Source organism: Eubalaena glacialis, chromosome X (assembly GCF_028564815.1).
Source record: "Eubalaena glacialis isolate mEubGla1 chromosome X, mEubGla1.1.hap2.+ XY, whole genome shotgun sequence".
Taxonomy (NCBI): Eukaryota; Metazoa; Chordata; class Mammalia; order Artiodactyla; family Balaenidae; genus Eubalaena; species Eubalaena glacialis.
Window position 1 is genome coordinate 6123258 of NC_083736.1, and position 18693 is coordinate 6141950.

Here is an 18693-nt window from a genome sequence, read left to right on the forward strand (position 1 = left end):
AAACAGAAATAAAAGACCTCAAGTACGAAAGAAAAAAATCAAGATATTTTCCTTCCTCTGAGGTATAAATTTCTCATTTTCTTAGCAATTATGTTATTTTATCAAAATATAATAGAACTTCTTTGAGTAGTATGCACATTCAATGTGTAATAAAAATTAAATACCATGAATATATGTCAAATTTTAAAAAATTCCACCTAGACTTAAAAAATTATGCGATAAGTAAGAGGTGAACATTTTTTTTTCTGTTAATGGCCAGATGGTAATGTTTTATTTTTTTAAAGCTTCTTTTTTTATAAATTTATTTTATTTATTTATTAATATATATATTTTTTGGCCGCGTTGGGTCTTTGTTGCTGTGCGCGGGCTTTCTCTAATTGTGGCAAGCAGCGGCTACTCTTCATTGCGGTGCGCGGGCTTCTCGTTGCAGTGGCTTCTCTTGTTGTGGAGCACGGGCTCTAGGTGCGCGGGCTTCAGTAGCTGTGGCACACGGGCTTCAGTAGTTGTGGTGCACAGGCTCAGTAGTTGTGGCTCGCGGGCTCTAGAGCGCAGGCTCAGTAGTTGTGGCGCACGGGCTTAGTTGCTCAGGGGCATGTGGGATCTTCCCAGACTGGGGCTCGAACCTGTGTCCCCTGCATTGGCAGGCGGATTCCCAACCACTGCGCCACCAGGGAAGTCCTGATAGTAATGTTTTACACTTTGCATACTCTGTCAGAACTAGTCAACCTGCCCTTTTAGCACAAAAGCCGCCATAGACACTACATAGACAAATGAGCATGGCTGTGTGCTGATAAAATTTTATTTACAAAAATCGACCAGTGGGCCAGGATTTGTCCTGTAACCTGTAGTTTGCTGACTGATGGAGTAGAAGAAAAATACAAACCTCTGTTGTTGGTGAATAATGCCTATCAACTAGGAGAATAAACATATGACTATCTCATGAACCAAGGTGAATCTTGTTACTGCAAGCAAGGGGAAGAAAGGAAGGTTTTTTTTTGTTTTTTTTTTTGTTTGTTTGTTTTTAATGAAACTCTCTAGGAGTTAAGCCAGCATTTTATTTATTTATCTATTTTTGGCTGTGTTGGGTCTTCGTTTCTGTGTGAGGGCTTTCTCTAGTTGCGGCAAGCGGGGCCACTCTTCATCGCGGTGCGCGGGCCTTTCACCGTCGTGGCCTCTCTTGTTGCGGGGCACAGGCTCCAGACGCGCAGGCTCAGTAGTTGTGGCTCACGGGCCCAGTTGCTCCGCGGCATATGGGATCCTCCCAGACCAGGGCTCGAACCCGTGTCCCCTGCATTGGCAGGCAGACTCTCAACTACTGTGCCACCAGGGAAGCCCAGAAAGGAAGGTTTTAAAGGAGGCAAGTGGCATCCCTTGAACACTACGTAGGAAGGAAACAGTGACTGTGTTGTACAGAAGAGCTAAGAAAGGGATAAGGACAGACACTGTCATCCTGTCAGGACTGGACAGCACCTGGTTTTGGAATTGGATGCCGGGACTTTTATTTCACCGCATCCAGAATGTCCCCATGATCTTAAAAGCCCACAAGATGCTGTGTCTAGCTCCCTCATTTAAAAGATGATTGTGGAAAGTATATCTTTAAAGGACAGTTTCAGAAATATATTCACTATGGGAGTTTTGAGCACATATAAAAATAGACAGAATTGTGTTATGGCTTCCTTGTTTCTGTCCCTCAGCCCCCCAGCCACTGACCCTCTGTCAACCCTGCCCCATCCACACCTCATCCTACGCCCATAACATTACGTGGAAGAAATTTTCACGCATTGCATCATGTCATCTATAACTATGTCAGTTAGCATCATGCTAAGATGAGGATACAACATATATCTGTTTATTTCTGGTCACTGTGTATGTCTATACATTTGACCAAAATCTATCTTTTTATCCCATGAATTAAATTAATTAGACATACAGACCTACATACTTTTGTAGGTAGAAGGTAACATGGTTTAAAACAGGAAAACGGGTTTATTTATCTGCTGAAAGTTTCATCATAAAAATAAATTCATTTCTCCTATATATATATTTCTTTACTAAGTTCAATTTCATACAAGCAGTGAGCAGGAACTGTTTTCATACCATGAAAAAACCTATGGTAAAGTTTACTAATGCTCAGAAAGCACAGCGTATGTCTAACAAACAAGCAACACCATGACTGTCTTCCCGTACTCCCTCGGGAGGTTTGACCCAACTCAAATGACAGAAGACAAGGAAACGCCCTAAATGTGCAATCTGAGGAAGTGTTACTTCCTTCATTCAACAAGTAAAAGGAACCGTGTCTTACCTTCGCATTTTGAAAAGAACATAGCATGCAAAGTTAGACTGTCGGGCCCAGGTCCAAACCAAGGGACTTATAAAAGTTATCAGAAAACAGAATGATTAAAAATAAAAAGAGTGCACTTTCATTGGCCCATTTATCTGTGATTGCATTGCCACTCATCCATGAGACCATGCAGTAGATACTGATTCATTCAGACAAGGAAGTGAAGTTTCCACCAGTGTTGCAGCAGGAGATGTTGGTTTTTCTAGAAGTAGAACTTTAGTCACATGCACTGGACTCGCCTTCAGTGTCAGTGTGTGTTACCAGTCACTGCTGCTGACGACTGTGTGAGAGCCATCAGCAAAGCATGCATAACACTGCCAGGACTGGAGTCCTGGCCGGAACAAATTGGATGGGAAACTGACTGCTGAAAATATGAAACTATAAAATAATTTCAAATACCCAAAATGTTAAAAAAAAAAAAAAAGTGCTAATAAAATAGTCCAACAAAACTTTTTAAAAAAAATGTATTTATTTATTTGGCTGCCTTGGGTCTTAGTTGTGGCATGTGGGATCTTTGTTGCGGCACGCAGGCTTCTCTAGTTGTGGTGCACAGGCTCCAGAGCACGTGGGCTCCGTAGTTGAGGTGCACAGTAGTTATGGCGCACGGGCTTAGTTGCCCCGCGGCATGTGGGATCTTAGTTCCCTGACCAGGGATAGAACCCGCATCCCCTGCATTGGAAGGCGGATTCTTAACTACTGGACCCCCAGGGAAGTCCCAACAGAAGGTGATGTTGTCTTTCTTTGCTTTGGTTAGGAATTCAGAACTTGGGCGCTTCCGACATTTCGGGTGGATAAATTTGTGGTGAGGGCTGCCTTGTTCAGCGCAGACCGCTTAGCAGCATCCTCGACCTCTCCCCACTGGACGCCAGTAGCATCCTCAGTCCCTCGTCCTGACAACAAAAACTTTCCCTGGGTCTTACCAGATGTCCCTGGGGTGCGGAAGGAAGCAGACTCTCCCTTAGCTGAGAAAGAACCACAGCTTTCAAGGCACATAAAGGAATGGAGATGTGTTTTATAGGAGAGATTACCCCCCAAAGACAGTATAGATTCAGGTATTATAACTTTGCCTTATATCCAAAGCCTTAAGATAACTTCCAACCAAAAAGATGCTTCTCTTTAGTCCTTAGTTAGATAAGTAACTACAGTCTGTGTCATGGTGACAACAAAATGAAATACCATAAACCAAGGAGTGCAGGCAAGTTTCGTCACAAAGAAGGAGGGTGGCAGGAGTCATCCAGTGTAGGGCAAGGAGGCTGGCTCCTGAAGGTTCACGGCTGGAGGAGCTGACATGCCTTGAGCACTTGTGTTTCCTGGGGTACCTGCTGTTTACACTGGGTGATGCTGCATTAGCAACGGGAAGCTCCCTCTCTAAGAGAGAATTGAAATTAAACCCCTGTTTTGGAAAAGACAGAGCGTGTGTACCTCATTTATTGATGAGGCCCTAAATGCCTGCTCGCTTAGGAAAGACTTGGTGACCAGCTCTGAGGCTGACGGGCGTCGTGAAGCCCGGTGCAGTTTTCCCTGGGCAGCTGTGGTGAAGATTCAGGGACCGTCAGGGACCGTTAGCAGTTGTGGAAGGAAATAGACGGGAGGAGGACCCTTCTGTTTTACACGCTCGAGTCAAAGTCCAGAAAGTTCAGTATGCCGTGGCTTCAACATAGGTTTAACTATGTTGTTTAATGCATAGTTTAACATAGCCCTTGAACCCATTTTCCCATGCAATTTACCTTCGACGTTGTGGATCTACAGCTATTCTTGTTTGTTTGACGAGATTCTGCTTTTCATGCTCATGACCGCTTTCATGGAACGATCTGAGAGGGGCTCTAAGCCTGTCCCGTGGTCACAGGAGACCTTTGGGAACTTGGCTGCGATTGGCACGGATGCGGTGCTCCTCAGGGTGAGGCAGAGGATTTGATGGACTCAGGATAAAGTGCGAGCTGACCTGCAAGGCTTTGAAAGCCAGTCTAGTCAGAGGGTTCCTCGTCTAGGTGGGGCTGGTGAGTGAGAGTCAGGGGGCGAGAGGAAGCACCCGGCATAATTCAGCGAGGCACAGACATCCTTACATTCTGCTTCTTCAATCATTTTTGTATTGAAGTCACTTAAACCAACTAAGCAGATAGTTCCAGGGGAAGAATGTACTGCGAGAACTGCAAATTGGTTCATCATTCTATTCTGAAACCAGAAATAAAATCATTAACAGTCAGTCCACTCTTAAGGATACTAAATTTTGATCAGACAACTGTGTATAATTATAAACACTTCAGATGTCCTGTTCATCCTTTGTTCCCAGCCCCGCAGTCGATGCTCTTGCCATTCACACGTTCTCTGTGGACACAGTTCTTTAGATAACCTTAGAGCCTCGGAGAATTGCAAAATCGTGTAATTCACATGATTTAAAGAAAATTGCAGGGCTTCCCTGGTGGTGCAGTGGTTAAGAATCGGCCTGCCAATGCGGGGGACATGGGTTCGAGCCCTGGTCTGGGAAGATCCCACATGCCACGGAGCAACTAAGCCCGTGCGCCACAACTACTGAGCCCGAGTGCTACAACTACTGAAGCCTGTGTGCCTAGAGCCCATGCTCCGCAACAAGAGAAGCCACCGCAATGAGAAGCCCATGCACCGCAACAAAGAGTAGCCCCCGCTCGCCGCAACTAGAGAAGGCCCGTATGCAGCAACGAAGACCCAACACAGCCATAAATAAAATTAAAAAAAAAATTGCTTGAAACTCTGCTGTGACCCAAGCCAAAGAAAACATGGGAAATCTGTTTCTTTCTCAGTAGATTTCTGGTGAAAATGCAATGTCTCACCTCTTGTCAGTGAGTACAGGACATACATAGGCATGGAGGAGGAGAGATGAAAAGACTTTCCGGAAAGTGCAATAGAAGACCTCAGGAAGGCACCTTCCTCCCCTTCACATCAGTCCTTGAGATTGGAATACTAGAGGTCTGAGGGCCAGGAGGGAGGAGGGGAGGCAATTACAGAAGGCTAGAAACAGGGACAGAAGTTAAAATGGCAGTGTGTTTGCTCTTGAGACTGGGCCAGGCCAGTGAGGAGGCGCTGTGTGCGACCTGCCAGGGCTGAGTAAGCCGGGGGTTTAATCTGCTCCACGTGAGGACCACCTCCAGTGATGTATACACTGGAGTCCATGGACCACCCTCCTGGAGGACCATTCGTAGCCCAGGGCTTCACACGGTGGTGGGATTCGTGTGGCGTTTCTGCTGGGGTTTCCTGGATGCTGGTGTGTGTCCCCACCATGTAGTCACCCATGACGCAAGTATTTACTGGGAGCCTCTGATGGGCATGGCCCTGTTCCCGATGCCCCCCAGCAAGGCCTGGGTTCTAGAGATTTCATTACAGGGGCAGGAGGAAACAAAGAAAGGTAAGATGTATCTGATAGTGAGGAGAGCTGTATAAATAGCAGCAAGCTGGTTAGAGAGAGCTGAAGGTAGGACCACGGGTGTTGACAAATGTAAAGATTCCCAAGGCGTCAAGGAGGGGAGCCAGGAGGGAGGGGTGCAGGGGAGAGATGTGTGGATGGCCAGACCACGCAGGGCTGCGGCCCTTTTATTCACACTGAACTAGCTGAGAAGGCAGTGGGGGGTTTTGAGCAGAGGTGGAACAGGATTGACTTACATTTTAACAGGTTTACTCTGGCTTGAGGGCAGGGGGGAGGTTGAATGAGGCGAGAATGATGGAACAGTTCTGGTGAGAGATACGGATCGCCCAGACCCACTTCACCAGGAGATGCCTCCAGAGCCAGAGGAATGGCTGTTAAAGCCAGAAAATCAAAATCAATCCAGATTAAGCTGAAAGCAGAAGATCCAGCTTATTTCAGCATATTGCAGACATGGACACAGAAAAGTTACCTATTGCTAGTGGTGTATGTTTTCACTGTATCTCCTCTTACACAAAATACACTCTCTTGCACACACACACACACAGTTGAAGCATAAGCTATATTATCCTATATAGTTTAAATGCAAACTATCCAAAAGTTTTAAAATTTATATTGGTATAGTGGATTTACAATGTTGTGTTAGTTTCAGGTGTACAGCAAAGTGAGTCAGTTACATATATACAAATATCGCCTCTTTTTTAGATTCTTTTCCCATATAGGCCATGACAGAGTATTGAGTAGAGTTCCCCGTGCTATATAGTAGGTCCTTATTAGTTATCTATTTTATATAGTAGTGTGTATATGTCAATCCCAATCTCCCAATTTATCCCTACCCCAACCCTGGTAACCATGAGTTTGTTTTCTACATCTGTGACTCTATTTTTGTAGATAAATTCGTTTGTACCCTTTTTTTAGATTCCACATACAAGTGATATCGTATATTTGTCTTTCTCTGTCTGACTTACTTCACTCAGTATGACAGTCCCTAGGTCCATCCACGTTGCTGCAAATGGCATGATTTTGTTTTTTATGGCTGAGTAATATTCCACTGTATATATGTACCACATCTTCTTTATCCATTCGTCTGTTGATGGACATTTAGATTGCTTCCATGTCTTGCTGTTGTAAATAGTGCTGCAATGAATATTGGGGTGCATGTATCTTTTTGAGTTATGGTTTTCTCCAGATATATGCCAAGGAGTAGGATTGCTAGATCATTTGGTAGCTCTGTTTTTAGTTTTTTAAGGAACCTCTGTACTGCTCTCCATAGTGGCTGTACCAGTTTACGTTCCCACCAACAGTGTAGGAGGGTTCCCTTTTCTCCACACCCTCTCCAGCATTTATTGTTTGTAGATTTTTTGATGATGGCCATTCTGACCAGTATTGTGCTTTTTAACCATCTGTATGTCTTCTTTGGAGAAATGTCTATTTAGATCTTCTGTCCATTTTTGGATTGGGTTGTTTGTTTTTTTGATATTGAGCTGCATGAGCTGTTTTGTATATTTTGGAGATTAATCCCTTCTTGGTTGCTTCATTTGCAAATATTTTCTCCCATTCTGTGGGTTGTCTTTTCATTTTGTTTATGGTTTCCTTTGCTTTGCAAAAGCTTTTAAGTTAATTAGGCTCCATTTGTTTATTTTTGGTTTTATTTTCATTACTTTAGGAGGCGGATTGAAAAAGATCTTGCTGCGATTTATGTCAAAAAATTTTACAATTTGTATGGAAACACAAAAGACCCCGAGTAACCAAAGCAATCTTGAGAAAGAAAAATGTAGCTGGAGGAATCAGGCTCCCTCACTTAAGACTATAGTACAAAGCTACAGTAATCAAAACAGTATGCTACTGGCACAAAAACAGAAATATAGATCAGTGGAACAGGATAGAAAGCCCAGAGATAAACCGACGCATCTATAGTCACCTAATCTATGACAAAGGAGGCAAGAATATACAGTGGAGAAAAGACAGCCCCTTCAGTAAGTTGTGCTGGGAAAACTGGACAGCTACATGTAAAAGAATGAAATTAGAACACTCCCTAACACCATACACAAAAATAAACTCAAAATGGATTAAAGACCTAAATGTAAGGCCAGACACTATAAAACTCTTAGAGGAAAACATAGGCAGAACACCCTGACATAAATTGCATCAAGATCTTTTTCAACCCAATTGTGTAAATATAAACTGTGGAATTCAGCATGCCTACAAATGTCTTGAGTTCCATTATTTGAGTTCATTTGACTCTTTATTAACTATTATAATTTTCTGGGTGGCTTTTCGTATGTCCACAATAAACGTAATTCCTCTCTTTTTATTGGTAGACACTGGAGACTCAGGTGCTGGCAGACGATTTATGAGAAGTGACATCTTGGGACAGAGGCCACCTCCAACCAGAGCCCCATTCCTGCCTGAGCCATGCTTGGGACAGCGAAATGTGAGTGAGGTGGGCATAGAAGTATCATCCCCGTCGCACTGGAGGGAGGCCCCTCTTCCCATTATCCCCTCCCGGGGCCTGTGCCCCGGCTCACTCTGACTTTTTCCCACCCGCCGTCTGACCCTGGGGGACCGCCACGGTGCTCCTTTGTGATTCTGGCCGCAGTGGTTTATCTTCATCCTCTTAAATCAGAATATGGACGATAATGATGTCTTTTTGCAAGCAGTTAAGGGGAGGCCAAAAAAACCTGTCGCCTTTAACCAAAAAGAACCTGAGTGTAGTTCTGTTGGTGAGTGAGACAGCCACAGAGGGGGAGGCACGGGCTTTGCAGCCTAAGATATGAAAGCGGGATCCACAGGCCATGTGTCCTGGGGTGATGAGGTAGTCAACCCCTTGGACGCTCAGTTCTCCTGTGTCAGATGCAGATGTATGAGTATCCACGTCATAGGGCTTTTGTGAGGCTTAAGTGAAATAATCGACGCCCGGCATCTAGCATGGCATAAAGCCCGTGTGTACCCATTAACTGGCAAAACTCATTCTTTTCCTGAGGCAGTGCCAATCTTTTTAGTTGTTTACTCATTTTGTGAGTTCTTCAGATAAGCCTTCAAAGATGAGAAAGTTGTATAGACTCTCACACATTGATATTATTAGTTAACCACAAACATATCGCTACTTCTAAATAAGTCAATCAATTAACCATAATTAGAAAATATAGGTGTTTTTTAATAGAAAATGTTTCAACTATGAAATATAAATACAGAAATGACACTGTGTATCCCTGAAAATATTGTATTACAGCAAAGGGCTCTTTTTAAAAGAATGCTGACAATCCTGATAAACTTAATTGTACATCAGAATCACCCAGAGGGTGTGTTAATGGGACAGAGCCAGGAGCACCCCTAGAATTCCTGATTCCATAGCTCTGTGTGTGGCACAGTAATTTCCATTTGCAAAAGGTCCCCAGGTGACGGTGATGCCGCTGGTCCGGGGACCACATCTTGAGAATCATTAATCTCGAGAAACATTTTTACTCTTGTTACTGCAATACCAATATTTGTTGATGTTGAAAACTAAATTCAATCAAATCAAAAATATTATTGTTACTGTTTAAACTGTACATCTGTATGAATTCCATTGTCTGCATTTCCTAAAATGTGCAAGGAAAAAACTTAAAAGGTCAAAAGGAGATTGGGAACATCAGAAAAACAATGCACCTGACAGCTAGTAAGTGCACCCAGTCCCACCATGGGCATCAATCTGGAGGGAACATATATTCTGACAGCAGTAGCCCCCTGAAGGCTCAAGCTGTGGGGAACTCTCCAAATTGTGAACCTTCCATCTTGTGCAGAAGTGGATGACATGTCTGTGTTGATGGCCATGGTTTATCTCTGTCAGCAAACATGTTAGAAATAATGAGCTAACCAAGCCCAGTTCCTTTCAAGGTGATTTATCTGCCTCAGTAAATGGGAGGGCAAATCCCAATTGCCTATTGAGGTATTTGAGGTTCCTTATTTACGAGAGAGCTTTAAAACTCCTCGAGTGTTAGCCAAACCAAGGGAGAGTTAATAAACACATCTGCCGCCCGTTAGGGATGTTCCGTCGATAGGTAACCTTTTTTGTGAGAGCGTTTACTTTGGAGGTAGGAAGGTCCTCTGCAGGCGGACACAGAAACGTTACCTAATTTGCTTTCTATGGGTTCGTGGTGTGAACTCAGCACGTTCAGCTGAGTGTGAGGCATCCTTCTCCTGGCCTCCTCATTTTCACAGGTTCGCATCAGAACAACCTGTTAGGGAATCATCTTAATTTAAACTGCCTGGTGACCTAATTGGGCTTTTCTTCTTCTTCTGTTTTCTAGTGGACACTGCTTATTTAAGCGACTGTAACTCTCCTTGATTAAACCGCTGTAATTGGATTCATGTTGTGAGAACTTTGGGTCTGAAAGAGTGTCTGCGAGAGTTGGGCTGTGGTCCTCTTGGTGATGCTGGACTTCAGCCTGTGTGTGTGAGAGAAACCTGCCCTCGTGTGCCCTGGCTTCCTCACCGGTGTAGCTTAATAGCCATTCTGCTGCTGCTGGTGTGGGAGGGGTGGGGGTGTATGTACGTGTGGGTGACTTACTTCAAAGGTGCCGGCGGCTGTTTCAGCAACTTCAGAGGTGTGGCCCAGACAGAGAATTAGGGGCTATTGATAAAACCCTGTCAATCCACTTTAATCCTATTAGAAAAGCACTTATGGGGCTTCCCTGGTGGCACAGTGGTTAAGAGTCTGCCTGCCAGTGCAGGGGACGCGGGTTCGGGCCCTGGTCCGGGAAGATCCCACATGCCGCGGAGCAGCTAAGCCCGTGCGCCACAACTACTGAGCCTGCGCTCTAGAGCCCACGAGCCACAAATACTGAGCCCACGTGCCACAACTACTGAACCTGCGCTCTAGAGCCCATGAGCCACAACTACTGAGCCCGTGTGCCACAAGTTCTGAGCCTGTGCTCTAGAGCCTGTGAGCCACAACTACTGAGCCTGCACTCTAGAGCCTGCAAGCCACAACTACTGAGCCTGTGCTCTAGAGCCCGCGAGCCACAACTACTGAGCCTGTGCTCTAGAGCCCACGAGCCACAACTACTGAGCCCACGTGCCACAACTACTGAGCCCGCATGCCACAACTACTGAAGCCTGTGCACCTAGAGCCTGTGCTCCACAACAAGAGAAGCCACAGCAGTGAGAAGCCCTGCGCACTGCAATGAAGAGTAGCCCCCGCTCACTGCAACTAGAGAAAGCCTGCACGCAGCAACGCAGACCCAATGCAGCCAATAAATAAATTAATTAATTAATTAAATAAATTTATTAAAAAAAAGAAAAGCACTTATTTGTCCCTTTTCTCAAAGATCTGTAGGACAAATATACTTCTTTTTTAGATGTTTTCATACCTTGACTCAATTTTTCTCCTGGAATTCTGCCCGATTCAGGGTCTCAATTCATCTGTGAATGATTTTGACGCAACTCTCATGAATCAACGTCTCATCTGTCTGTCTCCCCCTCCCTCCCCCTCCCTCCCCCTCCCTCCCCTCCCTCCCCTCCCTCCCCTCCCTCCCCTCCCCTCCCCCTCCCTCCCCTCCCCTCCCCTCCCCTCCCCTCCCCTCCTCTTCCCTCCCCTTCCCTCCCCTCTTTGTCTTGACCACAACCATTAGTCTTGGATTAAATATTTAAATATTACCTTAAATTCTTTTCATTCTGGCACTTAACACAATGCTACACGTCAGGAGGAAAAAGTCTCCAGTTAACTTTTCTTTTAATCTCCTAAAATTGTTAACACAGAAGGAAAAACCGTGTCTGTAATACATTATAGAACAAAAAGAAACCTGAAAACATTGTAACACACACACTGTGAAAAAGTTCAAAAAGTCAAAAGGTTAGAAATTGAACAGTAAAGACCCTTCCCTCTCTGTCTCTCCTCCTGTCCCCTAAAATGTGTACTGTTTTCAGATTCTTTTCACTCAAAATGTTTTTTTAATAGATATAATTTTGGGGGTTTTTTTGGTATTTTTGCATCAAATATCTTTAGTATTTATTTATTTGGCTGCACAAGGTCTTAGTTGCGGCAGGTGGGCTCTTTTAGTTGCGGCATGCGTGTGGGCTCTAGTTCCCTGACCAGGGATCAAACCCAGGCCCCTGCATTGGGAGCGCGGAGTCTTAGCCACTGGACCTCCAGGGAAGTCCCTCGCCCAAAATGTTTTGGCCATGCTCTTTCCCTGTCTTTGTGTTTAGCTATTCCTTCTGCGCTAATAGCTGAAAAATCACACCATTTTACGATTCCATCCAAATGTATTTAACCACAGCATTTATGTTATTTCCAGTGTTCAGCTGTTACAGCCAGCGTAGCAATGGGAATACCAGAATGCACTTGGATGAGAAATTCTGTAAAACTTAAAGAAGTGGAATAGTGTGTTCCAAGCGTTGAACACATTTTAATTTCTGATTGCTATTTAAATCACCCATTTGCAGAAATAGAGAATTCCCATGTGAATCTTACGGCTCTGTCTTTATTAAGGAAAGTGGAAATCCTCCGTTGTCCTTTTCTGTAAAAAAAAAAAAAAAAAAAAAAAAAAGACAATCCAGTTGATACACGTGTGGATGTGCAAGTAATCCCCACTGTACACCTCAGGAGAAGGTATATAGCATTGGAAGGACTTTTATCGGGAAATCACAGTTCAGGGGTGGTTCTGAACAGGAAGGCCTCGAGCAGGAGCCTCCAGTCGAGGGCCGGTTACTTAGCCCCGAAGCATGGCTGTTTGTAATGGCATCAGTTAACTGGGTAGATAGCATCAGCGATCTCAGAAACAGCCGTAAACGATAGACGTCGTTCTGGAATGAACGGCGTGGCTCTGGAAAGCCGGACGCCTGGGGCGGGGTGAGGGTGGAGGGGAGAGGGCCAGCCCACAGCCCGAGGTGGGTTCACAGCTTGGGCAGGAAGCCAGCTGCGTCTGTGACCGGTGCGTCCTGGAGCCGTCCTGCCCAGGCGGCCGTGGCGTCCGGGTGGCGGCGCGCCTTTGAAGCACAGTGTTCCTCCGGGTTCCTAAGAGCGGCAAGCGGGGCTCCCCGCGCTGCCGGAACAGGCTGTCCCAGTTTCTGCGGCTGCGCCCATGCAGATGCGCGCGTGCCCGGCACCGTGGTCTCTGAAGCTGGCTTTGCTGCGCCACATCACGTGGTAGCAAAGTTCCCAGGGAGGACCCCAAACCTTCCTCTTCCCTCTGCGGGCCAGAGGCTAGCAGTTGCTGAATAGACAAGTTGATTAGGTTCGTGGTCAAGAGACAAAAGGGTCTGAAATAATGAATGCAAAGCACATGGTTTTTCTGCACATTCTAGGATCTAGGTAGTCGTCAGTGGTCAGTGAACAACCTACTGTATTTGAAATAAAGGGATGCTGACTGTCTTCAACTAACTAACTCCCTCTCTCTCAACATGGGCAGATTCTGGCACATTTAATTGCATGACTTTATTTTGTGTGTGTGTGTCTGTTTTTCTTTTAAAGTTTTTAAAATTTTTTGCTGCGTTGGGTCTTCGTTGCTGCGTGCGGACATTCTCTAGCTGCGGCGAGCGGGGGCTACTCTTCATCGCGGTGCGCGGGCTTCACCTTGTGGTGGCTTCTCTTGTTGTGGATCACGGGCTCTAGGTACGCGGGCTTCAGTAGTTGTGGTGCACAGGCTCAGTAGTTGTGGCTCGTGGGCTCTAGAGTGCAGGCTCAGTAGTTGTGGCGCACGGGCTTAGCTGCTCCGCGGCATGTGGGATCCTCCCGGACCAGGGCTCAAACCCATGTCCCCTGCATTGGCAGGCGGATTCTTAACCACTGCATCATCAGGGAAGCCCCGGAAGGAGTATTCTTAACCACTGAGCCACCAGGGAAGTGCCTAGTTTCATGACTTTAGAAAAATCTTTCAACCACCAACTTCCTGCCCACCAGTGCTCTGACTGTGCTGCGTAAAGGTGTTTCCCACTCTCTCTTTTTAAAATGTAATCCTCAGTCCAGAAATAACATCACTCTACTTTGGGTTAAGAGGAAATTTCTATTAAAATAAAACCCATACCTCTGGGATTCATAGTCTACCTCCTGTGAATAAAGACTTTAAAACACAATTAAATATTTTAATACACCTTAACATACATGTGATTTACATGTATTGATGTGGGAATAAAATTAAAAAGAAATGTATTCATTTTAAGAATATGCCCATCAAGGAACAGAAAACTTTTTCCATTCAAAAATGGAAAATTAGAGAGGATGGTAATTTTACCTAAAATAAGTCATTCAATTAAAAAAAAAAAACTCGTTTCAGTGTTGTTTTTGTTTCCTGCTTTGAAAGCATTTGAATGTAATTTAAGATAAAGGAAACTACTTCACATTTTTCTAAAATAAATTATGTCCACAGGAATAGTGACAAATTAATGAGGGACTTTCCTCAAGCAAGCAAAGGAAATGTAAAGATTTTCATGATTATGTAGACATTGAATGTAATAAAATAAGATCCCTATGTTCCAAGGACCAAGGTTAATCTCATGACAATCCATCTTTATCAAGGTGCAGCCTGCTTAGGGAAACAGAGCATAGAGAAATCTGAGCTCAAGCTGCCCAGCCAGCAGGTGATTATGTGACTCAAAACAATAATCCTCTTTATAAAGAACACACTATGCTATTCTTCAAAGCAATTAGTTCATCTATCTTAAAAATCAAATAGAATCCCTGAAGGATGCTCCTGAGAAATATATGTTTTCAGTAGTCTACCCATTCTCAATTAAAGTAGGTTCATCCCTGCATAACCCACAACTGTGTTGCCCCTTTAAAACATAACCCCATTAAGAAGACAAATGATGTAGCTGTAATTGCCATGCTTATTTTCCTGCTCTGTTTCTTCAAAGTTATGTACACAATTTAAAAGGCACCTTGAGGTGTGGTGGATGTTGGAAACTCATCTTTTGAAATCCCAGCAGCATATCTCAAATCCTTACCTTTGTTAACTCGTCTGATCCCATACATGCTACACCATTTGAGTGTAATTGGGCACTGAGAACAGGATGACTCTGTTTGTGTAAAGCACAGGTTCTCAATTGGGGGGGGGTCACCTAGCACCCCTCCCTGGGGGCCGTGTATTGAGACATGTTGCTTGCAAGGAGGGGGGTTCTACTGGCATCTAGTGCGTAGAGGCCAGGGCTGCTGCTAAACGTGCTGCAGTGCCCAGGGAGGCCCAGCAACAAAGAATGATCCAGCCCCAAGTGTCCGTCTGTAGTGCTGAGGATGAGAAACCCTAGACTATAGGAAGGCTGGTTTTTTACCTTCTAAAGCTTTGGATTTTCGTTGGCGAGGCACCACTCCAGTTGGGACTGGATCCCTCTGCCTTCCAGGAAAGAGACCTGTGCGAGTCCAGACCTACCTGCTCCTCAGCTTAACCGTAGCAAGCAATGCCCGGCGTGCTTCTCTGTAACTGGTGTCTGATGGCACGCCAGCTCGGCCCCGTAAATCTGTGCCCGGAGCCCACCTGAGTGGAGCTCCTTTGTACACGGGGCCGCCTCACCAGACCCTGTGTGGTGCAGCTGTGTTTTCAGTCAGGTCTTTTGCTGTTGAGCCCTGGCCATTTGTAAAGCCCTTCCGAGAGATGGGGAACTACTTAGGGGCATAGCAATGCAGTTGGATCTAGTATTGCTGTATAATTTTTATAGAGAGGGACATTGTTGCTGGCAAAACGAGGTTTCCTGGCAGACCAGATTTGAGGACTTTTTCTTTTTTTAATGAGGATGATTAACAGTCCCTTACAAAGTGTCATGGATATTCGGAACCAGGGCAAAAAAAAAAAAAAAAAAAAAAAAATTCTCTGTTCTGCTGGCAGACTGTGGTGTTTTTGTACAAATACAGCAGTTTCTTAGTTATCTATTGCTGGGTAACAGATTAGCACAAATTACTAGAAATTACTGAGACTCACAGGTGATGAACTCACCCACCTAAGGATCTGGGATTTGAACCTAGGTCTTTTGACAGGAAATCTCCTGTCATTTTAGATTATTGACTCAGTAGGTGGATTCCTACCCCCTCCTGCACATGCCCTGTATAATCCTGTTGTCTTGAGTTGGGTCAGGACCTGTGAATATGATGAGGTGACGCTTCCTATACCCAAGCTCCTGACCCAGGGAAACTGTGAGCTAATTAATACACGTGCTTCTAAGCCACTAACTGCTAGTTACTATCTGTGAGCCTGAGATGCCCCCTCTCTAAAGTGCTGCCTACTTGACTGCTTCCAAGGGTCAGCATGAGCATTAAAAGAGATAGCGAAGAAAGAGCTTTGCATAGAATGGATACTGAGTAAAGGCTAGTCCCTTGCCTCCACCCCGCCCCCATTCCCTTTAACTCTGTGTCCTTTATAAGGAGAAACAGAGATACTAGTAACAATATAGCAGTAAACTTCTATTCCCAAATTTAAATTGCAACAGCGTAGATCAGAGTGCAATAAAATTGTCCTTGGGTGCTAAAATACATGATTGCCCAGATGGATCATTCATGCATTTTTTATTCATGTGTTTATTAAATTTATTAATTGATCATTTCTCTGGACTATATTTATAATAGGATCTAAAAAACAAACAGTCATCAAGTGACTGGCGTGTGGTCTTGGGTCTTACAACCAGGGGAGGGAACTAGGTAAGTAAACGGACGTGTGTGTGGGGTGGCATGTGATAGATGGAAGCCTTTCCCTGGGAAGTGTCCTAGGTGAGCTGCGATTGGCAGCAGGCTGCCAGGTGGGAGGAAGCAGTGGTGAGAGAGGTTAAGGAGGAGGGCACTCAGGCTGAAGGAACATTCAGTGCAGAGCCTCAGAAGGGATGCAGAGATGTAGGTGTTTTGTAAGTAGATCAATGGCTGCATGATGAGATGTTAGGAAAGGCGTGGGCGATGTAAACTGTTAGGGGCCCGAGTCCAGCAGGGCTGTGTGGTCGAGTGCTTCATACACTGTGCTCTCGAGTTCACAGTTTATTGTAACAATGTTGAAAGGCGTGGGAGATGTTGTTTGCAGGGCATGGGCAGGCTTAAACTTTAACATGGTGACGTTTACACTAAGGCAAGTTTAAAAAGAAAGGTGGGAGGTCAGGAAGCCGGGTGCTCAGGGGAGGAGAGACCATGGAAGCTCCAGGAGAGGCAGAGGCAGTGGGCGAAGACCAAGAGCCTGTGTACTAATGAAGAAGGATGAAGACCAAGGGGCGGGGTGCTGGCTTAGATGTGGGGAGGAGAGGCCCTGAGGTCCTGGCTCAGAAAGATGATGTGATGGTGGTGCCCCCTGCTGAGGTGGGGACTCGCAGAGGAGCTCAGACAGACAGGCTAGGGCAGGAGACGGGTTCAGCGTGGGCAAGGTTGAACCTCCATCCCAGGGCTTCGGGGTTACCCGCAGGGAATTAGGAAATAGGACTGAAGACTCTGGTGCTCAACAACAAGGTCTGGGTTGGGAACACAACGTGAAAATGCCTAGTTACAGCGTGTAACACACACACACAAATTAGAGAGAGGGATGGGGGGTGTGTGAAACGGTGCAGCTCAACCACGGGTGGCTTTACTCCCGGGGACCATGCGGTGATGTCCGGGGACATCTTAAGTCTTCCAGTTGGAGCAAGGGGTGCCCCCAGCCTCTGGTGCGTAGAGAGCCGGGGTGCCGCTGAACACCCTGCCAGCCGCAGGGCAGCCCCACGGGAGACAAGAACCAGCCCCAGAGGTCCCTGGACACCGGTTGAGAAGCCACGATGCACAGCCTAGGAATACAGGAGGAACGTGTGACGGCCACCTCCTGCTGTGCTCTGACAGCGAAGGGAAATGAGTAGCAAAGGATCCCACGCAAGAGACTGTTTAAAAAGAAAGAAAGAAAGAAAGAAAGAAAAACAGCCAGGGACACAGAAGATGAAGACATTGTGTTGTCATAGAAGCCAAGGGCAGAGACCTAGACATTAGGATCAAAGTCCCAGAGAGAGCAAGTACGAAGAGACCAAGAAAGAGTCCACTGGGGGACTTCCCCGGTGGTCCAGTGGTTAAGGCTCCATGCTCCCAATGCAGGGGACAAGGGTTCGATCTCTGGTCAGGGGACTGAGAGTTCTCTGGGTCGCACGGTTGGAGGGTCAGTGGGGACCTCGGTAGGAAGAGTTGTGTTGGCCTAGTGGTGGCGTAGCCATGTGACAGGGGGTTCAGAGGCGAATGTCATGCAAGGAAGGAGACGCGGAACATGGAGACACATCTTTTGGGAAACTTGACCTCAAGCGGGGAGAGACGTTGTTTGGTGCATCTAAGAAAAGGCTGGGTTGAGGGACTTTTTTTTTTTTTTAATGGAAAATACTTTGTGTGGATCCTCATAGAGCGTGACCAGAGAGAGGGAGGGAGTAAACATACAGGAAGAGGCACTGGGTCCATAAGCGGGACTGGGGGGATGTGTCCTGAGCAGCGGTGGAGCAAGTAACCTTGGGTGAGAAGTGGAGGCAGGAGGGAAGTTAGAGAAGTCACTAACAGCATGAACGCCTTGCACTAGGAGGGGCTCAGGAAGGTCTGAAGCTTCAGCGCCCACCTCCACCCCTTCAGGTCTCTTCCTCCTGGGCCGGGAGACTTAACCTCTCTCTACCTGCCTTTAGGCGGAAACGGGAGGGACACGAGTAATGCCCACGGGTGGGCTAATGATTGAACACGTAAGTGCCTTCAGGGTGCTTAGAATGGTGCTTGGCATTCAATAAGAACTCGGTACATACGTGGTAATTCTTTTTATCGGCGGAGCCTGGGACAGACATAGTGATGGAAAGTTTAAAGAAAGTAGACCAGTTTTAAGATAGCCTCTGGGGTGAGTGGAGCAGACGCATAAACAAGGAAAAGTAAAGTACATGATAGGGTGGCTCTGAGTCCAGTTTTCTGTGCGCCCGACACGGACCGGCAGCCAGACCCTACACCGTTAGCAGCAGTCCCACGAATCGAGGGCTCTGGCTTGTTCCCTCTCTTCAGGTTCCCTCCTGTATTCCTTTTCATCTTCTC

General features: G+C 45.8%; 1 long non-coding RNA gene across 1 annotated transcript in view; it reads left to right on the top strand.

Annotated features, from left to right (window-relative positions):
• Nucleotides 1-18693, top strand: part of LOC133082242 (uncharacterized) — a 150579-nt gene that overhangs the window by 82948 nt on the left and 48938 nt on the right. Inside the window, exon 3 of the long non-coding RNA XR_009698928.1 lies at nt 8057-8169. This is a non-coding gene — a long non-coding RNA (uncharacterized LOC133082242). The remainder of the gene's footprint in view (nt 1-8056; nt 8170-18693) is intronic.